The sequence below is a fragment of the Cavia porcellus genome, unplaced genomic scaffold (assembly GCF_034190915.1).
Source record: "Cavia porcellus strain 051 isolate PalLab524CR breed Dunkin Hartley unplaced genomic scaffold, mCavPor4.1 scaffold_1, whole genome shotgun sequence".
In the NCBI taxonomy this organism is placed as follows: domain Eukaryota; kingdom Metazoa; phylum Chordata; class Mammalia; order Rodentia; family Caviidae; genus Cavia; species Cavia porcellus.
Window position 1 is genome coordinate 61,408,239 of NW_026947484.1, and position 27,351 is coordinate 61,435,589.

The window sequence follows — 27,351 nt, forward strand, 5'->3', positions numbered from 1 at the left end:
CCCCTCCCATCGAGCACGTTAGTTTCCTGCTTACTGCGTAAGCAACCCGCTCAACAATATAGTCTGCCTGGCAACTGATGATGTTAGCCAATCAGCTTGCCTTGCTCACTTTAACATGATTGGACACTGTATCCGTATATATACTGGTGCCACCCCTGGGGGGGAAGAAGAAGCCCGGAAGTAGAAGCCCAGAAGGAGCCGCGGGGAGCGGACCAAAGGAGGCTTCGGCTGGGAGCGATCCCAGGGCAGGCTGTACGGAGAAGAAAAATAAAAGAAAAGGTTGTCCACTGCCAGACTTTGTCGTGTGTCCTTCCTGCCGGCCGGGAGCGGACATCGACATTTGGAGGCCCGCCCGGGGACTGATCACCCCCGAGACGTGACAGCGGACAACGCTCCAGTACAGAGCTGCGAGACAGGTGAGTTGGGGATAAGCCTGGGCTCTGGGTGGCGCGCACCTACAGGGCTTTTAGACTCCCCTCAGGCTCACGCGTAAGTGGCGGATTCCTTGGGCCTCACGCGGTGAGTAACATATTAAAAAATGGGAAACATGCTAGGTAGCAACACTAAGAGCGAGGGTGGTTGTGGAGAAAGCTCTCAAGAGCTTACAAAAGTACGCAGGGTATTTGAGCAGGCCCAGTCAGGGAGCTCCCGAGAGGGGCCCGTCAAGGGGAACAAAGATGCTAAGGAGAAGGACGGGGCTCTAGCCTCGGAGTCGTCTGACTCCGAGGACGAGGGAAAGTTGAATGGCAAGGAGGCCAAAGAGACCAGCTGTCAGGAGCCTAAGTCGCTCGATAAGGAGTCACAGGGTTCTTTTCCAGCGTTGCGCCGCGAATTGCGCTCTGCTCAACCTGGTCTGCGGAGGAGTAGAGAGCTCCTGAGCGCTCCCCGGCGCGAGAGGGAGGCGATCCCTCGCCACGAGGCGGCCGCCTGGGAGCTCCCTCCCCTTTCGCCAGAACAGGAAGTGATGCACGGGCCCCCATTTTCCGCCCAATCACGGCCGCCGTCTTATGCTCCGCCGCCGGCGGGTCGGTATTTTTACAGGCGGCTTTGGCAGGGGGGACGCTTGTCTCATGAGGTACATCCACCTGGGATAGATAGTGGCCCCTACGGGATATTTCCTGTACAAGTAGCTATGGGCCAGGGACGCAATGTATGGGAGCCTTTTGAGATAAAGCAGATTAGAGAACTTAAAAATGCAGTTACAACCTTTGGGCCGACTGCGCCTTACACCATTGCCATGCTGGAGAATCTGTCTTCTGGGCCCCTCACCCCCGCGGACTGGATTCAGCTGGCAAAGGCGTGACTGCCCTCGGGCAGTTACCTGGATTGGCGAGCCTGGTACGCAGAGTTCTCTGCAGAGCAGGCTGAGAGAAACGCCAATCGGGGAAACCGGGGGTGGAACAAAGAAATGCTTATGGGAGAAGGTCGGCACGCTGATGATCAGACTCAGTTCCCCGGCGCTGTCTATGAACAAATCAATGCCATAGGGCTCCGCGCCTGGAAGCAAGTAAGTGGTGCCGGAACAGCCTCCTTGTGTCTTTCAAAAATAATTCAGGGTACCACAGAGCCATTTGTTGACTTTGTGGCCCGAATGCAAGATGCTGCCGATAAGATATTTTCTGATCCGGGAGTGGCTCGACCGCTGGTAAGGCAGCTGATTTTTGAGCAATGTACAAAGGAGTGCAAGGCAGCGATAGCTCCTCATAAGAACAAGGACCTCAACGCCTGGATTAGGATATGCAGAGAGATAGGGGGGCCGCTCTCCAACTCGGGAGTGGCTGCTCTCCTGGCCGCGGCTGTACAGCAGAGGGGACCTCGCGGGTTAGAAGGGGAATGTAAGGCTAAAGGGTGTTTTGCCTGCGGGGAGCCAGGACACATTAAACGTCATTGCCCAAACAATGCAGATGCTAGGCCTCGCCCTAGGAATGAAGAACCATATGTTTGTGGGCGATGCAAGAGGGGATCACACAAAGCTGAGGAGTGTAGGTCGGTCTTTGATGCTCAGGGCAACCGTATTTGTGGACGAGATGTTAGAGGGCCAAAAAACGGCCAGAGGGGGCCCCCTTCACAGGCGGGCCCCCGCCCCAGAGACAGGACAGCTCAGGATGGCAGCCTTCAACAAGGGCCACCCCTGGGTCAGCAGGTGTGGACCTCAGTGTCGCCTCCGGACTTATATTAGTGCCTGATATGGGTGTTCAAGTGGTTGAAACCACCTTTAAGGGACCGTTACCCGAAAATTCCGTGGGTCTGGTGATCGGGAGATCCTCCACGGCCCTTCGGGGTCTCATAGTAGTCCCGGGGGTCATAGACTCAGACTACACAGGACACATTAAAATTATGGTTCAATCTCTTGTGGGTACTATGGTAATCAATAAAGGAGACAAGATAGCGCAGCTCTTGCTGCTCCCCAGTCTCCACAGGAGATTTCCCTCAAAGCAGAAAATTAGAGAAAGTCAAGGTTTCGGTTCCTCAGGGGAAGTCTTCGAGGGACTCCATATAATACTTGATAAAAGGCCCATGCTCTCACTTAAGGTCAACGGCAAGAGTATAACAGGGCTCCTAGACACAGGAGCTGACCGTTCCATTATCTCTAGAAAGGATTGGCCCTCCAACTGGCCCACCAACACTGCAGATAACACGCTGCAGGGCCTGGGGATGGTGTCAGCTCCTCAGGTTAGTGCTTCAACCCTGCTCTGGTGCGATGAGGAGGGTCATCAGGGCCATTTCCAACCATTTGTGTTGCAGTTGCCAGTGTCTCTATGGGGAAGGGACATCCTCACTCAGATGGATGTCACGCTTACGTCAAACTGCTCCCCCCAGGCTAAGGATATACTCAGGAACCAGGGATATACCCCCGGCAAAGGCTTGGGCAATGCCCTACAGGGTCGGACATCCCCAATACCAGTAGAGAACAAAAAAGGTAGGCAAGGGCTGGGTTTTTCTTAGGGGCCGCTGAAGAAGCTCTCCTACCCACTTCGATCAAAATCACCTGGAGGTCAAATGATCCGGTTTGGGTACCTCAGTGGCCCCTGCCTAAGGAGAAGCTATTAGCCTTGTCAGAAATAGTCAGTACACAACTTAGATTAGGACACATTAAGCCGTCAACCTCCCCATGGAACACCCCCATTTTTATAATTAAGAAAAAGTCTGGCAAGTGGAGGCTGCTCCATGATCTAAGGGCGGTCAACGCGCAGATGCAGTCCCTGGGGGCGGTCCAGAGGGGGCTGCCAGCTCTCTCAGCCATCCCTCAGTCCTGGCCAGTTTATGTTATAGATCTTAGAGACTGTTTCTTCTCAATCCCCCTGCATCCAGAGGACACTCATAGGTTCGCCTTTACTTTACCCACCATTAACCAAGAAAGCCCTGATCTCAGATACGAGTGGATAACGCTGCCCCAAGGTATGGCCAACAGTCCCACTATGTGTCAGATTTACCTTGATTCCCTACTGGCCCCCCTACGGAAATCCTTTCCCAAGATAAGATGTGTGCATTACATGGACGACCTTTTGCTCAGCGGCAGGGACCCAGACATGCTAAATAATATGCTCGGCCAGTTGGTCGAGGCCCTGAGACAAGCTAATCTGCATGTTGCCCCCGACAAGATTCAGGGAGGAGAAATGGTGACCTACTTAGGCGCAAAAATCTCCCCTATGCTAGTCTCTCCACAGAAGGTCACCATTAGGACGGATGGCGTTAGGACCCTAAATGACATGCAAAAGCTATTGGGAGACATTAATTGGATTAGGCCATATTTACATATACCAAATTCAGATCTCAAACCCCTGTTCGACCTTCTGAAGGGAGACCCAGATATAGCCTCCCACAGGAGGCTCACTCCTGAGGCAAGAGCTGCCTTACAGAGAGTGGAAAAAGCCTTAGGTGGGGCTACCTTACACAGAATTGAACCAGGGCGACCCTTTGATGTCTGTTTGCTACAGACTAGTCTACAGCCCACAGCGGTGATTTGGCAGAAAGGACCATTACTGTGGATACACCCTAAGGTCTCACCTGCAAAAGTCATAGAGCATTACCCGGAGGCAGTCGCTTCATTGGCCCTTGAAGTGCATGATAGAGCTGTCCAACATTTTGGCTCAGGACCACAAGCCATCCGAGTACCCTATACTGCCAGCCAGATCAAGACCCTGGCTGCCTGCATAGATACGTGGGCCATTCTGAGATGTGTTTTCCATGGGGATATAAACAATCAATACCCTAAAGACCCTATCTTGTCATTTGTCACTCAGCACCCTATAATTTTTCCAAAGGTTACTGCCTCTGAGCCATTAGTCCCAGCAACTACAATATACACAGATGGCTCCAAGACGGGGATAGGCGCCTATGTGATCCTAGGCAAGCCCCCGGTTACCATACAATTTGAACCTGATCAGCCTCAGGTGGTGGAACTGCAGATCGTTAAAATGATTCTTGAACGGTTCTCAGAAGCCATTAACATTGTCTCCGATTCTAGGTATGTGGTCAATGCTATGCAAGTGCTTGAGACTGCCGGTTTAATTAGATCCACTTCCACAGTGGCTGGGCTGTTCCTGTCTATCCAGACATTGCTTCAGAACAGACACCATAAGGTCTTCACCACCCACATAAGAGCACATACATCCCTGCCAGGGCCTATGGCACAGGGGAATGCGGCTGCTGATACTGCCACTCGCCCGTTATGGATTTTTACCTTACTAACACCAATCGAGCGAGCCCGTGCCTTCCATGATAAGTTTCATGTCAATGCCAGGACACTAGCAAACCATTTCCATGTTTCCAGAGCAGATGCACGAGATATCGTGCGACTATGTGACTCCTGTGCCACATACAAACCTGCCATACCGATGGGAGTAAACCCTCGAGGTTTGATCCCTGGTGATGTTTGGCAGATGGACATCACACATATACAGGAGTTTGGGACTCTTAAATATGTTCATGTTTCCACAGACACCTGTTCTCACGTCATATTTGCAACAGCAGAAACAGGTGAAAAAGTGTCTAATGTGATCAATCATTGCCTGGCGGCTTGGGCCGCATGGGGCAAACCAAAAATATTAAAAACTGATAATGGACCAGCCTATATAGGCAAAGCCTTTAATGAGTTCTGCAAAATGATGGAGGTTCAATTAAAACATGGTATCCCATACAATCCCCAAGGTCAAGGAATCATTGAGAGGGCTCATAGAAGCCTCAAAGAAATTTTACAAAAACAAAAAGGGGGAGTAGGCCAAGGCCTGGCCCCAAAGGCACGATTATCCATGGCACTATTCACACACAATTTTTTAAATTTAAATAATGATAATTGCTCCCCAGCCGTGGAGCACTGCAACCCTTCCCCCAACCATAAAGGGTGGGTGAAGTGGAAAGATGTCCTGACAGGACAATGGATGGGCCCGGATCCAGTGGTCAGCTGGAACCGAGGCGCGGTTTGTGTTTTCCCACAGGAATCGGGACGAGAACCACTGTGGGTACCGGAGAGACTGACACGGGCGACAAAGCCCTCGACTGAAGATCAGACCTGCCCTACTGGAGATCCATCACAGACCAACCAACAAGATGAATAAAAATAGCGGTAGCCCGAAATGGACAAGAAGATCCTCAGGTATATGCATGGCTCGCTCGCCTAGCCTACGACCGAGTCTAGGGGTGGTGAGCTTCCCACACTCCTCCTCTAAAAAATTATGACATAGCTGGGTAGGAGAGTCAATGACGGGTAAGAGCGTACTCCCCCGGTGCGACTCAACCTAAGCCAGGCCCTACCCCATCCTGCACGTAAGCCGCTGGACTGTTAGATGCTGCCCAGGTCTAAATTTCTCTCCGAGGGGATTTCTTTACGGAGAGGAAATGAGTGCAAGCTTGTGTGCATCCAGGTTCCGTCCAGTTTGTGCCTGGCCCTAGAAAAAGGACGAGGGCCTCAGGGCCTTGGCAGACCATGGGATGGCCGACCAGGGTCTAAGCCAAGGACCTACGGTGGGCCTACGCATAGGGCATAAGCCTCTGCACCCAGTCCAGAAAGGGCTACGATGCGCACATTCATAAAAAAAAATAAAAAAGGGGGAGATGTTGGGAGCCGCAGCCCCGAGCCCAGTCGCCTCACTTGGCGGACGTGAGGCCTGTAGTAAAGAGTAAAGCCTGAGGTAGATTACCCCTCCCATCGAGCACGTTAGTTTCCTGCTTACTGCGTAAGCAACCCGCTCAACAATATAGTCTGCCTGGCAACTGATGATGTTAGCCAATCAGCTTGCCTTGCTCACTTTAACATGATTGGACACTGTATCCGTATATATACTGGTGCCACCCCTGGGGGGGAAGAAGAAGCCCGGAAGTAGAAGCCCAGAAGGAGCCGCGGGGAGCGGACCAAAGGAGGCTTCGGCTGGGAGCGATCCCAGGGCAGGCTGTACGGAGAAGAAAAATAAAAGAAAAGGTTGTCCACTGCCAGACTTTGTCGTGTGTCCTTCCTGCCGGCCGGGAGCGGACATCGACAAACTGCTATACAAGGAGTTAAAAGAAACATCTTCTACATAAGCATTAACTGAAGTAGCTATGGCTCTGGTGAATTCGTCTTGTAACTGTAAAATAGATGACATTTCTAGGGTCCTTTCTAACTCTAAAATATCTAGAACATGTGATGGGTGTGGCTGCTGTTACCTGCGGATAAAACAGGTTAAACACACTGAAATACAACTGATGACCCTTTCTGGACTATGCAGATGCCGCTATTCTCTGTCTTGGTACAGCAGATTCTCCACTGCTATTGTTTTATTACTTCATCATTTTGTCTATAAATATACCATTTAAAATAATTTCTGCATTCCTTTTTATAGAATTTTCCTTCTCAGGTGAGTTTGCCACATAACAGTTTCAAAGTGGAACAAATTCTGTTACAATAGAAATATCATAGTAAAATTTGGTAGCCAATTTGAAGTAAAACCACTGCAATTTAGAGACACTACTGGCATTTCTAGGTCAGTGTTAATAAAGCACAGCTTATACAGATTCAGTTTTTGAAAAAGCTTTTAATTGAACCTATTATTACTAAAATTCACCCCCAAAAGTTAAATCTTATTATTCATTTACAGAATGATTTAAACTGCCAGTGATTTGCAAATAACTCCTAAAACTGCTTTTTTAGAAAATCCCATTATCTATGTGTCATCTCTGATTACAGATTCACATGTTTACTCTCTAGAAAGGACACCAAAGATATCCCCTTTATGATTGTTACTTCTTATCACCTTCTTTTCTCTTTTTTCCAGAGTCTTGTTTTGGAGTATGTTTAATTCTGTTCTTTCAGTACACTCTACATAATTCTATTTTTAGATTTCTTTTTGCCTCACATTTTCTCAGTCTCTTTATTAATCTAGGTTTTTAGCTGTCTTTCCTTTAATAACAGAGAATTTACTTTCTCATTGGCTTATTTTATTTTCTGCCATAGTCACAAATTACCTAAAGTAACTATGAAGCTACACTGTACATTATGAATCAGAGAAAGACTGAACATATCACCAAACAATACAACATAGTCTTTGTCCTTAAGGACTTACATTGATACTTACATTATTAAAATGTCTAATGATTTCCTTTCCTTTAATGTGATTTTTTTTTTTTTTGATACTGGGGATCAAACTCACGACCTCAAATTTGTCAGGCAGGTGCTTATGCCACTGAGTGAAATCCACAGCCCTCCTTTAATGCGTTTTAAATGTGGTTTCTACAATGGCTTTTGTCAAATGCTATTAACAATTACCACTTAATCCAGGAAGGTTATGTTTTCAATAATAAGACATTATTATGACAAAGTCTGAGAAAACATAACAAATATGATTCCTGATAACAAAGAATAAAAATATACTGTCAGTGATATGTGGGATTCTATATAATTTTCAAATTTTACATATGCTGAAGGAGAATAAAAAATTTCCAGAGAATCTAAATTAGGATAAAGAATCAGAAATGATTTTAAGGAGGATTTAAAAAGTCAGTTTAGAAAAGATTAAACTCAAAGTCTTGTTATATTTTATTTCAAACAAACAAAAAAAAAACCCTTCTACATGTTCTACTATTGTGTTTGCTACTTCAAATTCAACACACAAAAGAGTAGCACTAAAACTGATAGTATAGAACTCTATGGAGCAAATGAAAACAAAATGTCCCAAATGTATACTGATGTCATTTGAGTCCAACAAGGCTGAGTTACCACAAAGATTACTGGTTTTAGATGTACTGGATTAAAATTGCCAGTCATGTTGTTAACTTCTTATATGCAATGAAAGCATCTGATGATTTAACACAATTTTAATGGCAATTTGGATGTACTGTATTTGGATTATTCACGGCTAATTACTCAAAACACTGCTCACTGGTCAAGTAAAGGCCCTAACCTTGCTTGATTATTAAGGCAAATGTGTCGTGTGGCAAGGGTGTCCAACATTTTTTGGTATGTTTTACGAAAACTTAAATGCCAAGAATGAAAGCTTTCTGTTTCATGCTGAGACTCATAGATCGTCAAAATGCAAACATCTTTGGCTGGATTTATGAAATGAAAGCTGATGGTGCTCTATCTGTACAGCACTAGAGAAAAGACCAACTTCATAAGGCTTTTTAAAATGTATGTTTTAAATTTAGGTATAAAAGGAATAAAGTACTAATACATGTTACAATATGAACCTTGAAAATGTTATGCTAAGAGGTCACATTCTACATGACTCAGTTGTAAATTCACAGAGCAGCAGTTATTGCAAACCTTTCAGAACTTTCAACAGCCCATTGCAGGATGCACGCTATAGGTTTACCACCACTGCCACAGACACAGAAAACAGATTAGTGGTTGCCAAAGGAAAGGAGTATGATGATTAATAGTTTTATGGGTATAGGGTACAGCATTTACTCAGAAAAGTGTTTGATTTATACTCAGTTAATTTGCATTTACTGATTCTTTAATGTTTTCTAGCACCTAGGAATACTCTCACTCTCAACTAGACTGAAAGATCCTATTTTACCCCAATTTCATCCCTCTGTGAGGTAAGATCCTGAAGGACCAAAATAGATACTCCAGAACCCTTTAATATTGTATTTGAATACCCTATTTAACTTTTTAAAAAATATAATACTACAAAGTACTTCAAGTGAAGACAGTAGCAATATATCCCTCTCATTTCAAAGATGGTTTTGAAGCTGATAAATTTTTCACCTTTATCTCTTAACAGCATATATTGTATGAATACTGTATGAAATAAGAAGTTCCATTCATTTTTTTACTGATGGACGATTACCACAAAATTTTAGTTTTATACACTGTTGCAATGAAAATCTGTGTCCTGTGAGTTTTTAGTCAAATATATGTCTAAAAGTAGGCTTACTTTTATTTAGCATAAAAATTATGTGTCACCCCTTGTATAACTTATATCGTCATTTTCAAAAATGTTCCCAAGCTATTATATCAAGTTGTGCTTCCAGTGACAATGCTACAATTTTACTGCATCTTATAGTTGTGAAAAAATTAGTGTTTTATGGTTCTGATTGATGATAAGACTGAGTATTTTTGTATTACTCATCATCTGAGTTTCAGCAGAGTGGTTCTCAAATTTTGGCATGTATAAGAATCACATGGATAATTGGATAAAACAGACTGCAGAACCCAACCTGCAAAGCTGAGTTGCAAATCTGACTGAGGACTTGGAACCTGGACACCACCTAGTTCCCAGTGGTGCCACTACTCAAGAGTCAGAAAGCTCACATCTTATGAACCATTAGTCCAAGTACATTTTGAATACTTAAAACTGAGTGTACTTGTCAGGTAGCCTGTATACTTATTTTCTAATTGTTCTATGTGCTGTTAGTATTTTCTCTTGCAGCTTATCTATTCATTTTGTTTTTGGAATCTTATTACACATGGAGGCTTGTTTTTAGACAGTCAAATATAAGACTTTTCCCTTCATTCATAACCAGACATTCTTGTGTCTCATTCTTGAAATCATTATCTATTTGATATCATAAAGATATTATTCTTTTTGAAGGTTTAAAGTTTTTGCATTTCACATGTTGAGCTACCTTGTAGAGGAAATTTCAAGGCAGCAGAGGCTGCTACAGCCATGCTTAACTACTGACCAAGTGTTGCCCATGTGATGCTGGTTTGCAGGCAAGCAGAATGCAACAGTGATAGGTTATGGAGGTTTCCACCAAGATTTCAAAGGAATGCCTAGAAGCAATGTGACAGAATCAGAATGACAGAAGCAGAGTCCCTACACATAGCTTGAAGGTAATACATAAAACTGTGAGAATGAAACCAAAGCTTCAGTGGGGACCCCAGCAAACTGAGGATGTCAAGAGTGTGGGATTACCTGCAGAAGAAAGCCATAAGCACAAAGCAGAGCCAATCAGAGAGGCCTTACCTCACAAGGCTGTAGGAATAATGCTGCTGCTGAAACATGACTACAGTAAGAGTCACTTCTAAGGATGACATTTCTTCTTATACTTACATTCTATAAAACTGATCACCATGTAACATTTATCTGGAGCTATCAGGTGAGGCAAAGGATAACAGTGGTGTTTCTGTATGCTACAAAGAAAGACCCCAAGGTTCTTCTAATAGTGGCAATAGGGATAGGACATCATCAGCAAAAATGATACGGTTTACATCTTCCTAGTTGCTGTGTTTTTAACCTTTCCAGCATGGAAAGAAGAACTAGTTGCCTTCCAAAAATCTGGATTTCCACTTGGTTCTTCTAGACTACAAAACTACACCCTTAACACAGATGTAGGAAACATCAGTTCTTTAATCCCTGTCTCTCTGCTCCTGGTGATATTTCCGTTTCTCCCCTAACTCTCCTCTAAGTTTAAAATGACTTAAAGTACAAATACAGAAGAATTAACATACTACAAGAATTCATTTACTTTCTATCAGACTACCTTTGAATATAAAGGTATTAATAAAAGCTGAATTTCTTGGGGGTGTTTATGTCCTGCCAGAGAGCAAATGGCAGGTGGTAGGGTCTGAGGCAGGAAGAATGTTATAAAAGTAAAAAAGTTTCAGTGTGTGATACAAATATGGCAAGAAGAGAATGAGGGCTGCTGGTCATGATCACTTCAGTTCAGAATTTCATGCTGGAAGGAAAGTTATTTTGAACTTTTATATTATTTCCAGTAAGTATCTTTCCTTGGGAAATTTTTGAGAAAGTCATGATTGTTACAGCCTACCTGGGAGACAAGGAATACAAATAGAGATCAGTTAAGAAGTGAAAATAGGGATTCGAGCAAAGATGGCAGATAGATAACAGCTGGCTACAGAGGCTCCCTGAGATAGTCAACTTAGAATTCAACATAACACAGTGTGGGGAGTCCCAAACTGAGGGAGAAGAATTCTCTCGTCCCAAGAAGAAACCAACATAAGAAAAACCAATCAAACATACAGTCCTAGTGCTATTATTGGAACAGCTAAAAGTTCAGTGCTCCTACCAGAGCAGGCAACTTGCCGAGCTGTCCAAGGACCCGCCACTTCGACTTACTGGAGGCGCAGGCACACTGAGGTCGGTGGTCGGCCAACCAAAACAGAGAGTGAGCAGGCAGGGAGCCTGTATGGGCCTGTGCTGCGTGACGGGAGTGGAGCCCCTCAACAGAAACAGGGGCTCTGGTGGACTACATTCTGGGACCGGGCAAAACTGGCAAGTATAAGGGGCCGCAGTGACTTCAGTCAGTTGTTCCCTTCCTGAACAGGATTGGTGGAGTGAACTTGGCTTGGGGTCACGTGACCTGGCTGAGACCCAATAGGTTATCCGAAATCAATTCCCTATGGCAGTGGTGCACACTAACATAGTGAAGACCTCAGAAGTTTGAATGACCTAGAGGGGAGGCAGTGCACAGTAATAGAGTGCAGGCCTCTGCAGCTTGACTGATCCAGAGAGGAGGGCCAGCATACGCTGCCCCTGATTGCAACTCACTAGCACACTGCAGTGGGAAGGTCACCTAGCCATCATGCTTCAGAAGAATTGTAACCAACAAAGAAAGAAACTGGGGCCTCCTGGAAGAAACAAAAAAGATGGGAAGAGGAAGCAACAACACAAAGTTCCCAGGTCCCAAACCTGAGACACTGACCCAGGACAGGTAAATACAAAGGAGAATGAGAACAGCAAACATGCACTATCAGACACGACACCAGTGGACATAAAAGAGAGATCTTCGGGACCTCATAGATGAGTTCAAAAGTGAAATATTTAGCCAAGTAAAGCAAGATATAAGAAGATTAATAAAAAAGATGCTAAGCACCCCTTAAGAAGACACAGATGGAAGAAGGGAGGAACTCAAACAAAGGAGAGAACCATTTAATGAAGAATATAAAGAAAATGTAGAATATGCAAAGCAGATTCAAAGAGATCACCAGGAAATTAAAAACTCTATGGAAAGATGGCAAATCTGCTTGAAAGAAACTAAGGATAGATTATCCAAACTGGAGGACAGTTTTGCCATATGGGATTATGAAAGGAAAAACTTTTTAAAAATAACAAGGAAACAAGCAGTAACAATACAAAGGCTAGAAGACAACAAGAGGATCTACAACTTGAGAATAAAGAATGTGAATGAAGAAGCAGGGGTACAAACAAAGGAACTACAATGGCTATTCACAGAAATAACTAGGGAAAAGTTCAAAAACATAGGAAAAGGAAATGATATTCTGATATATGAGGCACACAGAACTCCAGTCACCTACAACCAAAACAGAGCTACACCCAGGCATATAATAATCAAGATCCCAGAAATTCAATATAAGAACAATATTAAAAGCTGTTACAAGAAATAGATAACCTATAAAAAAAGGCCCATCAGAATCATGGCAGACTTCTCGACACAAGCCATCAAGTCCAGAAGAGCCTGGAGTGAAATATTCTAAGCCCTGAAAGAAAATAACCTCCAACCCAGATTGATATACTGTGATAAACTGTCTCTAGAAATTAATGGAGAAACAAGATGCTTCCAAGACAAAGAGGAACTTGGGAAATTCACAACCACCAATCCAACTCTACAGAGAATACTGCAGGGCATTCTGGAGAGAGAGAAAAGTACTAGGATTCCAGGAATAGTGGGAGGGAGGCCTCAATGAATGCAGCAGAAAACAGAATGAAGAAAAGCAGACAACTGATGGCAAAAAAAGAGCATAACAGAGATGAGGCAGAGAAAGTTGGTTATAATCTCTAATATAGATGGCCTGGATACACTAAATTAAACAAACAAACAAAAGGAACCACATGTGGATTAGATCAGGAGGCAGGGTCCACCGAGATGCTATTTATAGGAAATATAATTAACATGAAAATCAAATATGAGAAAACAATCCTCTATGTGACAGAGAACCAGACAGTAATAGCGGCAACTAGACCAGTATTTGTGGGTAGGTTGAAAAGACAGGCTTTAATAGGTAAAGCAATACAATTAGTTATCAAGTCCACGAAAGAGCAGGTTTGGAACCACTTAGGTAAACAGCAAGTTGCCTCCCCCCCCGCCACATAATTTAAAACCAAGGATCTTGGTCAGACCCAAAAATGCATAGTGTACTCTGGGGAATTGAAAGGGGAGGAGAGGGGGAGAACATGGCGGACAGACAACAGCAACTACTGAACGCTCTCTAAAGGCTCGGCTCAGAGGCCAGGAATGATGCGGACTAAGGAGATACGAACCAGTAGAGATATGCTCTGCTGACTCAGGAACGAACTGGGCTGAGAGAATCCAACTTGGAATACAGTCCTGGCGCTAAAATAGGAACAGAAAAATCTCGGTGTGGAGGCTCGACTCCGCGCCATTGGAAACCGCGGTTTGGATTTCCCGCCGCAGCGGCCGGCTGCCTCCATAGCGGCTCGGCAAGGAGAGACGCGACCGCCGAGCTCTGGGAACGGGAGTCTCCGAATGGAGTCCCCACGCCATCGGAAACCGCGGTTTGGATTTCCCGCCGCCAGGCGCCCGGCTACCTCCATAGCGGCTCGGCCAGGAGAGACATGCAGAGGCTTGGGAACGGGAGTCTGCGAACGGAGTCGGAAACGTGACGGACAGGGAGGAAGGCTGACTGGTGGCGAGGTGAGCGAGGAACTGACTCCCTACCGCAGGTTGACTCCAGCGGAGGTTTTTCTGGGCGCGGGCAGTCCTGTAAGAGCAGGGCGCGGTGGCAACTGCAGCCCCACGTTTCCCTCTCGGACGGGATTGGTGAAAGGTGCCTGACCTGAGGGACGCTACTGGCGGACTCCCTAGGCTGGCCTAACCCAGATCCCAGAGCCTGACGGTGGCCCGGAGGAGCGACCGACTCCCGCGTAGGCTGCCTCCTCCGCAACTCCCTGGGGCGCAGCGGTGAGCGGGAACAACTAGCCAGCGCAATTTGATCAAGCTGTGGCTGACAGGCAGGGAAGCCGGGCCTCCTGTGTAAGATTACATTTTATAAGGAACAGAAAATATGGGGAAGGGAAGCAACAAAAAAGGCTCCTCGACCCCCAATCCTGAGAATCAGGCAGTGGACACTGCACCAATATACATTAAGCGCCATTTAGAGAGCCTCATAGACCAATTCAGGAATGAAGTTATCAATGACCTGAAGCTAGAAGTATGCAGAATAGTTAGAGAAATGCTAAGCACCACCCAGGAAAAAGCAGATGGTGGAATGGAAGAACAGAAAAAGAGGGGAGAATTGCTTGATGGAGAAAACAGAGAAAGCATTGAGTATGTGAAGCAGGTGCAAAGGGACTATCAAGAAATTAAGAAGTCAATCCAAGACTGGCATAACAGCTTGAAAGAAACTAAGGACAGACTATCTGAATTGGAGGGCAGACTTGAAACATGGGAGAATGAAATGAAAAACTTCTTAAAAATAACAAAGAAACACACAGCAATAATACAAAGACAAGAAGATGATAAGAGGAGCCATAACTTAAGGATTAAGAACATAAAAGAAGAAGTAGGGACACAAACAAGTGAACTACAAAAGCTACTCACAGAAATAATCCAGGAGAATTTTCCTAATTTAGCAAAAGGTAAAGATACTCAAATGTATGAGGCATACAGGACCCCAGCTACCTACAACCCTAACAGAGAAACACCCAGGCATATAATAATAAAAATTCCAGAAATTCAATACAAGAACAGAATATTAAAAGCTGTAAGAGACAAGAAACAGATCACTTACAAGGGAAGACCCATCAGAATTACAGCAGATTTCTCTTCACAAACCATCAAATCACGAAGAGCATGGGGAGAAATAATTCAAGCTTTGAAAGATAATAATCTACAGCCAAGATTGAGATATCCTGCACAACTGTCCCTGGAAATTGATGGAAAAACGAGGTGCTTCCAGGATAAAGAGGAACTGGGGGAATTTGCAACCACCAATTCAACCCTACAGAAAGTATTGCAGGATATTCTAAAAAAAGAAAAATACAAAGAACCCAGAAATAGGGGCGGGGAGGCCACAACGAATGGAGCAGAGAACAAAATGAAGAAGACAAACTGACAGCTACTGACAGAAAAAGAGCTCAACAGAAATGAGACAGAGAAGATTGGATGATAGGAACAGCTTTTTTTGGAGAAAATGACATCTTAATAGGTAATGCTGATTTAGTACCATCTTGTTTTGAAGTCTCATCTAGCTTTTGTTCTTCTGTCTCCAATGGTCTAAACAGGTTGTATCTTATTGGATTTTGTTAAGTACGATAGTATAAGAAAAAACCTTTTAAAGACAAGGAGATTATACAGAGACCATTGTTCATTTTCTGTTAGTCGATTCTAAATACTCTATAATGCTGTCATTCTCTTAAATGGATTTACATTGTTTTGATATACTTAATGCTACAGTATATGAAGTTGTACTCAAGGACTTCAGGGAGGGAGTCAATATGGTAACTATTTTTGGGTCAGGATTATCTGGTGGTGAAACACTATTCTGCTTAAATGGTTATGTTTTGATCTGCCCTGTTTCGCTGTTATGCCCTCTTTTTTCTCAATCTCCACTCCATTATTTACTTTTTTATTTTTATCCATTTAATTAAAGGGAAAAATATAGCAGGATATAATATAATAACCCACTTTGACTTTCTATTATCTCGATTTGAAGCCCTGTGTTACTCTCACCATCTTGTTTTTGACTGAGGTTCCTCTATTCTGTTTTGCTGGATAGTATCAGGTTCGAAAGTTTAGGCATCAGCTGAGAAGATAATGAGATTCATTATAACGCCCATTCTCGTTGACTTTTATCTACTTTTGAAGACCTACAATATCTCCAATGTTTTGGTTTTGTCGGTTTTATTCTTTACGGTTTTGTTCAATTGTATTACAACTAATGATATAGGCAATTCTATTAGAAATAGCGGGAGGCATTATGGTAACCATTGTTGATCACCTTGTATTATGTTTTTATATTATCTATTTTGTCCACCCTTTTGACTTGACCGATTCTGTTCTGTTATGTCACATTTGGTTTTACTCTCTTCCAAAAAAGCAACAAGAACCATGGGAGCAATGAAACCCAAAATGTGTAATAGTCACTGTACAAAAGAGAGGAAAAGAAAGTGCTCTAAACTATATAACTGCATGTATATTTAAGTGTATAAGATAGAAAATGATATCACAGAGTTTTATTGGATCATTGAACAGAACTGTCTGCAGTATCATTGTTGGAATGTCCACTCTACAAGCTTTAATTTTGTGACTTGAACAATTATTTCTAAGATGGCAATATGTAATCCATTAACTAGTGATTTCCTACTGCGCATTTTTTTATTCTGTAAATCTGTATAACTTGTACCCCTTCACTGTTTTTTTTCTTTCTTTTCTTTTCTCCTTAAATAAAAATTAAAAAAAAAAAAAGAAAGGGGAGGAGAGTCTTAAAAAAGATTGCAGAAGATATTGTTAATAGTGTATTAGGATTTAACCTTCATTACTCACATCACTCGGCTTACATGGAATTTTATTCTGTCCCTGTTTGTCTACTTGCATTAGATTCAAGGGCATAGGCAGCTATCCCGATATAACACAGTAATCATCTTTAATTTTCTATTAACTTAATCTGGAGCCCTGTATGACTTACACTGTTTTATCATGACTGATCTTGGCTAAACTGGTTTGTCTGACTGCTGTTTGGTATCAGATTTTATTCAAAACTGATATGACTGATAGTATCATGTCTGAGAGCATAGGCAAATACACTGAAGAAAGTAAGAGTCTACAATACACATTCTGGTTTCATAACGCCTGTTTTTGAAGTTTTATACTATATACAAAGTTGTGTTTTTATTAATACTGTTATATACTGATATATTCAATTATACTATGTCTGATGATACAGTCAATTCTATCGATGGTAACAAGAGACAACACAGGAACTATGGTAGAACTCCTTATACAACAGTCTTATATGTCTTTTTCACTTCATGTGTTTATAGGAATATGTTTTGTTTTGTCTTGCTTTGTTTTCTTCCTCCCTCTAATATAGAAAGGCTAGAAATACATGTTAAGACTCATGTATGTGTGAGATTCTATAAACAGTTTATGAGAACTTGATCTTATGACACAGATGACATGAACAAATACTTTGAAGAAAAAAGAGAGTACCCAATGCTGATCCTGGAGTGTCATAATGTGAAACCCAGCAATAGTATTATTCTTTGTTCAGAGGGATATTAACCTGCTTGGGTTTGTTCAATCTCAACATAATTGAAGATATGGATAAATGCATGTATGTTTAAGTGTATAGGATTGATAACCATATTTCTAAGTTTTTGTTGGATAGTTGAATAGAACTGGTTGCAGTCTCAGTGTTTGAATGGCCACTTTATATGCTCCACTTTGTATCTTGAATAACTATTTGTAAGAGAACAATCTACAATCATCAACTAATGATTTCTTACTGTTTATTTTTTCTTTCAAAGTATGTATTATTTCTACCCATTTTCTGTTTTGTTTAGTCTTTCTTTACATAAAATTAAAAAAAGAAGAAGAAAAAGACACTACAGTACCCAGTGCTGATCCCGGAGTGTCATGATGTGAAACCCAGCAACACTATTATTCTTTGTTCAGAATGATTTTAGCCTACTTTAGTTTGTTTAATCTCAACATAAATGAAGATATGGATAATTGCATGTATGTTTATGTGTATAGGATTGACAACCATATTACTACGTTTTTGTTGGATAGTTGAACAGAACCGTTCGCAATCTTGCTGTTTGAATTCCCACTTTATATATTCCACTTTTGTATCTTGCACAACTATTTATAAAAGGACAGTATGTAAACATCCACTAGTGATTTCTTTGTTTATTTTTTCTTTGAACGTATGTATTATTTCTACCCATTTTGTTTTGTTTAGTCTTTATTTAAATAAAATTTTTTTTAAAAAGTTGAATTTCTTCTAGATAATGGTAACAGATTACCATCAATTCTTTTTTTCCCATTTAAGACAATAAAATGAATTTGGAAACTAACTGACAATGGTTAGAAACTCTTTTGTAATTATGAAAGAGAAAAGTTAGCACAACTCATGACCTGGGCCTTAATGGCAACTTAGGCCACTTGAGTCCTAACCAGAGACGAAAAACAAAAGCAGTAATAGATATTTTCTTCACATGCTAACAAAGGATGAAATAACTGAAGTGTTTAATGGAAAGGAAGGAGAGAGAGCCTGAGATGGGAAAATCGTGAGTTTGAAGTGAGCCTGGGAAATACCAAGATCTTGTACCTCAAAAAAACAGCAAAAACAAATTAATAAAAAAATTCAAAATCCTACAAGTCCAAACAATATAGCCTGGTGCTATCTTTCTTGTTTCTGAGGCAAAATATGTAACACATACAACTTAAATGAGGTTTAATTTGGCACATGGTTTCAAGAGGCTCAGTCTATGCAGGAACATCATGGGTGAAAGGCCTGGCAGAACAAAGTTGCTCAGGTTACAGTGGTCCCAAAGCAGAAGAACACTAGCAAGACACACACTCTCTCCAAAGGCACCAGTGACCACCTCTTTATCGCCTAACAGCATATGAGCGAACTGACAATTAATTGGCATTTAAGATTAACTGGCATGGACCTCATACAGCGTATTTCTTTTCTGTAATACTTAAAATAAAACTTGCTACTTAAATCTCACTTGTTTGCTAAATTTCTCCCACCCAAGTAAATTCAATACAATTGTGCTCATGGTTTGAAAGTTATCTATTTCTTATTTCCCAATTTACTGTCTTTACTAACAGTAACCCCAGCACCATATCACAAGATAAAATCTTATCTTTCAACATAAGCCTTTTTAAAGCCATGATGTATTTTAATTAACTACTCCAAAAGAAAATGTTTTCTTTCATTCAAGTTTCTGTAAATTGACCTTGGTCACATTCAGCATTCATTATGGCAAGGATCTGAGATGAGACAGCATGCTTTCACCTGTAAATAAGGAAAGGAATAAGAGCATCCTGAAATCCCAGATGTCTTACACATAGCCCTCAGTGAGGTAGCACAGAGAAGTAGCAATAGCAGAGGAGGTGTGCCTCTTTTAAAGAATTATAATTTGAAGGCAGGGGTGGTGGCGCATGCCTGTAATCTCAGGAGGTTGAGGCAGGAGGATCCTTGTGAGTTCGAGACCAGTCTGGGCTCAAAGTAAGCTCAAGTCCAGCCTGAACTGCATAGTGACACCCTGTCTCAAAAAAGACAAAACAAACAAAACAAAAACAAAACAACAACAAAAGGTATTACAACTTGAGTGAACTATTCAAATTTATTACTAGCAGTAAGTCATCTCTCTTAGAAATCTTCATTCTAGTGTTAGTATAGATCTCTGGAAGCACTTTTTCCTATATTCTGATGTCCCAGTTTTTAGTTTCTATTCAATCACTTTAGCAGTGAGCAGAGGAATAGAACTAGCTTTTGATTTAAAATGCTAATCACTTGTAAAGTTCAAAACTTAAATGACATTATTCCTTCACTCAGCAGAGTGTTCTGTAGCTCCAGGTGCTACCTTTTTGCATAGCTGCTGACCTACAGCAGAGCAGACTCAAAAATTACCGTCACTTTTTGGAATGTCATACTTTGGCTTTCTATTGACTGGCTGTTGTAATGGTCAGCCAAGCAGTAAGGATTACTATCGTTCTTCTAAATTGTAAAGAATGGCTCTTGGAAGAACTTTGCCCAGGAAGAGCCTACTCACTTTGAATGTCAGGTAGGCAATACAAATGAGTGCAGCAGGCCATAGTTAAAAACATTTGGTTGAAGTATAAAACATCGTGGGACTGAGAAGAATGGAGAGTGCATGTCAAGTTTGAAATGAGTAACTGTGACATATACCCAGCTATTATCATGTATAAGAGCTCAGTAAACTAAATTTTCAAGAGAAACTAGACAATTTTTTTCTGTGAACTCTCCCAATTTTGAGATAGATTAGTGTGAGCTAAACAAAACACTCCTGTGGAAAAGATCCCAGCCTGTGTACCTCCAATTTAGTCTTACAGATCACCCTGGGTGAGAATCAAGAACTACTTTCACACAGATAACCATAACAAATGAATGTACTTCTGACAGGTGGCAAGGGAAGGCTCAGACTATATTTCCCTGCTTTTTTTTTTTTTGCTGTTGCCTGGAATTGAACTCACAATCTTGCCCGTGCCAGGCAGGTGCTGTGCCACTGAACTATATATATCCCTGCCCTCCCTGCCTGTTTTTAAATAACTTATTCTATACCCAATTGGATTTTTAACACAGACTAGTTAGGATCTCTACTGTGATTCTTTCTAGGTTTTAAGTTTTGTAGTTGATGACTCACATGTGACCACAGAGTTGGTTCTTCAAGTTTATCTAGTAAAAATCTTTAATGCAAGTCTTCAGACAGATTTTTAGAGATTCCAGATTTTACAGATCATGGCTTAAGCTATTAATTTTGTTCATTTCCCTAGAGAAGACAAACACTATCTAAAAGGAATAATCAGTATTCCGAATCTGAGATATAATAGATTAAAATGTTTAGTATTGCTTTACAAGAGGTACCCACTAAGAATTTTTTCCTGGAAAGAACCTGCCTCATTATCTAATTATCTGAATGAAGTCTCTGTCCCTATCCCCCTAGAAGGAACAGGGATACTGTCAACCCCACATCATTATTCATTTCTCCCAATTACAGTCTTAGGAAAATCCTCCTTTAGTCAGTTCTCATGAACAACCCATATACTTCAGGAAAGCTCACAAGTCAGTGAGCCTGAAGACTCATTTAAGGCAACAAATCTTTGGATATACTTAGTGTCAGATTGGGAGACTGTACCTGGCCTGTACCAAGCATGCCCTGTAAAGAAGGTAGGTATCTTAGGCTACACTAAACCAAACATGAACAATGCTAATGCCATATTTTTGAAATCTAGAAATAGTGGCTATGTAATACATGTTCTAGGACACAGTATGATATGATATACTATGGTATATTATAATACGAAATGATACAATATAAAATGATACAAGAAAATACAATACAGTGTTCTAAGAGTTCTATTTTAGAATACTGATCAATTAGAAGTCCAAAAATAGAAAACAGTGTAGTATACTCTTCACAGGAAACATAAAACAAAGCCTTAAATAGTTTTAAAGTACATCGTCTCCCTATTTCTGGTTTTGAGACTTTTATCTTGCCAGTCAATGTGAAAAATAAAAATAAAGTTATCTACTGTTGTATCTATAAACTTCCTGGGATTTCTGTTGAATTATCTAATCCATGAAACAGATACTTTTTTCTCTTGAAAGTTGAATATTATGTTTTAATATCCCCATTAGTCTTTGTTAAAGGAAAATGAATATAACCTTTTAACCTTTATTTATTCTAGTCAATGTAGGCAATCTAAACATTACAACTAGTGGGAAGATTCTTCCTGGTGGTATATACACCTAGAAGAAAGTTCTCAACATCCTTTTAGTTTTGAAAGACAAAATACATGAGATTCTTTTTATTCTAGAAACATGCCCTACAGACTTTACCAACCTTTCCCCAAACAATGTATCCCAAAACACTACCTTCATGGGGAAAAAGGGGTGAGAAGAATTGAGAGACAACATTTAAAACAACCTGAACACCTAAAGAGTCACAATATATAGCAACTGAAATAGCTTTCTTTTTTTTGTACCAGGCATTGAACTCGCAACCTTGTGATTGTCAGGCAGGCACTTATGCCGCTGAGCTAAATCCCTGGCCTGAAATAGCTTTTGAGACACCATTTCCAAAGTTCATGAAACAGATGGTTATAAAACTTTTTCTGTGTGACACATTAACATCCCTTGGAATGAGGATTTTATTTTGGGAAATAAAATAGTATTATTTGTTAGCTTCCTCTGGTTGACTCTCAGTAGGTGAGACCTTTTGTAATAAAAAAACTAAAGACGGTTTCCCTTACATTTTAGGTCCCTTCACAGGAAGAGGCCTAATTTAACTATATGAAGATAAGGAACTAAGTAATATGGACGGGAAAACTTTCAAACTCTGCTGGGTCTAATGTTGGGGCATTAGATATAATGGCTAAGATTTTTATCGAGTCAAATATAATTTGGTCAAATTTATAGAAGAACAATGAGTATAATAGATATAAAAATGTTACAACTCAAATGAAAAATTTAGTTTAGGTTACCATCAAAGAAAGTATCAATTACATTTTTTTTTTTATCGGTATCAGGGATCGAACTCTCGACCCCATGCTTGCAAGGCAGGTGCTTATGCTGCTGAGCTAAATTCTCAGCCCCAATTGCATTTTTTTTTTTTTTACTGCAAATACAAAACATTAAGAAAAAATTATTCACAATATGCTCCCTTTACTGATAAACTGACAGTTAAGTCCTTTATTCCAGGCTTTAAAAACAGCACAGAAAGGCTGGAGATATAGCTTAGTGGTGCAGCACTTGCCTGGCAAGTATGAGAACCTGTGCTGGCTTCCTGGTACCAAAAAAGAAAATAGTTAAAAAAAAAAAAAAAAAAAAAAAAAAAGACCAAAAACAAAAGCCCTTAAAATCAGCAGAGATGACAGGTATGGTGTTGCATGCTTGTAATCTTAGCACTTGGGAGGCTGAGACACGAGGATAAACACAAGTTCAAGGCCAGCCTTGGCTACAGCATTAAAAGTTAAAATTAGCATTCAAATAACCTGCTTGCCTGAAACAGATTACACTGAGGTCATTATTTTAAAATTCATTAAGAAAATGAGGCCAGCTTTTATTTTTTTAACTTGAGATTTACTTTTTAGGAGAGGTTGGGGAGATTATTTTCAGGAATTTTTTTTAAATTATAAGAATAATTTCAAAATTTTCATATATATACTCAATATTTGAGAAAAAAATTTTAAATGATGTAACACATCACAGCTTTTAAAACCTTGGACTCTGGAGTCTGAACATTGGATTAGAAGCCTAATTCTCCCAACAAGCTAACTTTTAAGACTTTTGGTAAGTCACCTTTCTTGCATGAGTCTGTTTCTTTAACTTAAAATGAGGATATTAAACATATTAACCTCATATACAAAGTATAGGGACTGATCATAAACCTTTTATATGGCAGATGGTCAGTACTCAATAAACAATGATAACAAAACAAATTGAATATATTATTATGTCATTTGGATAAGTACTGTTTTTGAAAATCATCTAGCAAATATATATTGTTTCTAAGTACTAGGTATTGCTAAGCAATGTAGATACAAAGTTGAAGTACAGTCTGTACTTCCAAAAGCTAATTTTTGGAGAATCAAAAAGTGAAACTGTCAATTAGTATGTATATGGTAAGTGCTTTGGTGGGTGTATACACAGAGTATATGAAAGGAGGGCCCATAACATGGGATGCGATAGTTAAGAGACCAGATATATGTACACATATTACATGAGAATAGTCTACTTCACTGTGAATCTTTTAGAGCTCTCAGTGAATGGAAGTAGACGTCTTGAATTAAGACAGCTTTCCTAAAGAAAGCTTTCCCCCTCTTCTCTTCATGCTTTAGCAACTGGATGAAAGGGATGTAACAAGAAAAAAGGCACAGCAAATAAAGAGGCCAGAACTGGTAGTGTTAGAGTCACTACACTACTCTGAAATACCTAACTTTGATGTCTTATTTGCTGGCATAAATGCTTACTTCTTGAAGTCACCAATAGCTTGGATTTTCTGTTGACTGCTACTGAACACATTCCTAGAAAATAAATAATGTGAAAAAAAATTAACTTCTGATCTGAGTCCAAAAGAAGGAGTATCCTCATCCAAAAGAAAAAAACACAAGAAAGGTACAGCTGGCAGAAGTGGGTTATCTACCAAGGCCTGACAAGGAAGGAAGCCTGGGGTCCAGGCTGGTACCTGTTCCACAGGGTATACCTTCTGGATTCCTGGGTGGCTTTAACCAGGTGACTCCCACCCTCTCCATGTCCCACTGCCCACGCTTTAGAAATTCAACACTGATCTCAGTGGTTCTATGTGGTAAGTATTTACCCTTTTACAATAGGTTCTTTGATGATAAACAGAAAATTTTACTCTTGACTAAGTTCAGACTTTCAGAAATGTGTATTTATGGAGTTAATTCGAGCCACATTATCAACTTATACATACAATGCTGAAACTAAAGCTTCCAGGTGCTTACCATGTGACAGGTACTTTACACTAATTCATGTTCACAACAATTCAGTGATAGTAGTAATGGCATGATAGTAGATACTATGATTACTACCTTTTTTATAGGGGTAAGTTGGGTTAAAATCATACAAGGTTAGACAATAATGGCAAAGAAAGGATTCAAACTGAGGTCAATTCCATTACAGAGCTACTCTGCTCCACTGCTTGCCAGCTAAATTTATTCCTGCCCACTCAACCCACTTCACTCAGACCTCCTGGGATTGTTAAGTCTATTGAGGGGCTTTCTCTTGTTTTGCAGGATATATAAACAGCATCCCCAACCTCAATGCCATACTGGTAGCCTTCTTCCAAAGTACAAATCAAGAAGTATTCTAGATATTGTCAGATGTGGCTAACCACACTGAACAGTGCATGTATTGTACAGAACACTGCTATGGCCTCAGAAAGGTCTAACAGACAACGCTGTTATAGACAGAACAAACATTCTCTTTTCCTACTTCATTACTGCTTACTAATACCCTGATAAGGGATGATAGGGAGATGAGTGTTTAGGAATGACCCTCTCCAAACTCTCACATGCTCAAAGGCAAGGCTTTTGGGAAGATACTGGGTCATGGGCACACTACAGCTGGCTTGGTGTTAGGAGGTAGGGTTCAGTGGGAAAAGCTGAGTCACATGACCAGGAAGGGTGTACTTTCCTCATTGACTCCTCCCTCTGCTCTATGTCTACCACTATATAAGCAGCTTCCCTTCACAACAGGCCCTGTCTTGGAACCAGCTGACCATGGACTGAAAATAGCCAAATACACCTCTTTTCCTTTAAACTGAGGGTGTTAGGTACATTATTTTGTCCCAGCAACAAAAAATAACCAAGACAATGAGATTAGACTCAGTATGAAGAGTATGCTTATACCATTAGGATAATGCAATGGAGAGCCCATGAAAGTGTTAAGTGACAGTGCGAAAAAAGTCATAAATATGTCTTTGATGGCTGTATGGAGAATGGCACGAATGTGGAGAAACTAGAAGCAGAATAACAGCTGTAGTATCTAAGTAAGTGTGATATCTAGATTAATCCAGCTGTAGTAAGAATAGACACACACAGCAACTGAGATGTGACAGGACTTCGTAACTGACTCATTGTAAGGTGGGGTGAAAAGAGTCAAGGCTGGTTTCCAGGTTTCAAGGTTGGACACATGAATACAATTTACCAAGACAGTATGGCAGAGTAACAGTCTCTCAAAGTGTTCATGTCTGAATCCTCTAATTCCTGAAGCCTGTGAATCTGCTGATATACACAGCAAGACTTTCCTGCTGTGATAAAATTAACAACCTTGAGATGGGAAGAGTATCCTAGGTTATCTGAGTGGTCCAATGTAACTCAGGATGATAAGGGTATGACTGAGGGAAATTTGACTATGACGAAGTGTTAGTGATGCAGAATAAGAAAGACTCAGTCAGCTGCAGCTACTAGAAGCTAGAAAAGCAGAGAAATACATTTTCTCCCAGGATGCTCTCATACCAATGCCTTAAGTCACTGAGACCCATGTCAAATAGTTGAAGTACAGAACTTTCAAATCACAAATATGTATGAAGCCATCAATTAAAAGAGTAATCTATTAAAGCAGTAACAGAAACTTAACATACATAGGTACAGAATTTGTGGTATGACAAACTGAGTTTGCTCTAGAAAAGCTGAGTGTGAATTGGCTATGGGCACCCAGGTGAAATTGATCAGCTAAGATATAATATTGGTTTGATATATGGGTCTGTATCTTAAATGGGGAATATGAACTGAAAGTCATCAGTATTATCAAGATTAATCAAAACCATCAGAGTAAATAAACTTTTTCTGGACAAAGACACATAGAACAGAGGCCCTTAAAAGAAAGTAAAATAGATATGCCAAAATATTAACAAGAAAACCAGGACAATATGCTGTCCAAACAATTTAAAACACTACCAAATTAGGGGAACAAGATGGTTTGTGTAAAGGAATTTTCAACAGAATCAAATAAAAAACGGTTGTCAGTTGGGGTTGAAATTATCCATTTCATTTAGAAATAAGAGGTCACGATATCTTTTATAAATACAAGTTTCAGAGGGGTGATATTAGAAGTTATTTGGTACTAACATTGAAAAACAGAAGGTGACATATAAGTTGACTTTAATCAGTACTTTGATTAAAGTTTGACTTCTCTCTTTCAAAATGAAGATAGGTGATAGGTCAAAAGTGTTATGGGTTTCAGGAATAATTTTTTTAAAGATGGGAAGGAATAAAGCATTTAACTATTAATGGGAAAATTTATAGTTAAGTAGAAAAGGAGAAAAAAAGTAAATTGTGAAGTGAGTTCTAAGATAGCAAGGCCTAGGCAAGAGAGAGATCAGCTTTCAGACACGGAGTTCCTCTTGGGAGAAAAGGGAAGAAGGACAAGAACTGGCCACTGGTTGGGGACTTAGCTACACCACAACTTCTAATTTCCTCAGAAAAGTAGAAAGCGAGATCGTTTGACAGTGAGAGAAAGGGGAGCTCAGCTTGAGCCAAAGTCTGAAATAGCTTTAATGGCAACAGTGGAAAATAATTCACTAGAAGAAGGGTGTATAAGGGGGCTGACATATTTTATTGAATATTAAAGGTCTTCTCAACATGTAATTACAATTAAAACAAACAACCAAAAAGACTTTGTAAAATAGGAACAGAAGAGAACATGTTCAATGTATAAAGGGCATCCATAAAAATGTTAAGATTAATATTGTGTTATATGGATACAAA

General features: G+C 40.7%; 1 protein-coding gene across 2 annotated transcripts in view; it reads right to left on the reverse strand.

Moving 5' to 3' along the window:
- Window positions 1–27,351, reverse strand: part of Rfx7 (regulatory factor X7) — a 115,646-nt gene that overhangs the window by 37,034 nt on the left and 51,261 nt on the right. The window contains exon 1 of one of the 2 annotated variants that reach the window (XM_063249276.1): window positions 24,091–24,110. The exons of the other annotated variant lie outside the window; for it this stretch is intronic. The gene's annotated coding sequence lies outside the window, so the exon portion shown is untranslated. Of the gene's footprint in view, window positions 1–24,090; window positions 24,111–27,351 lie in introns of those variants that run through there. 2 annotated transcript variants of the gene reach the window in all.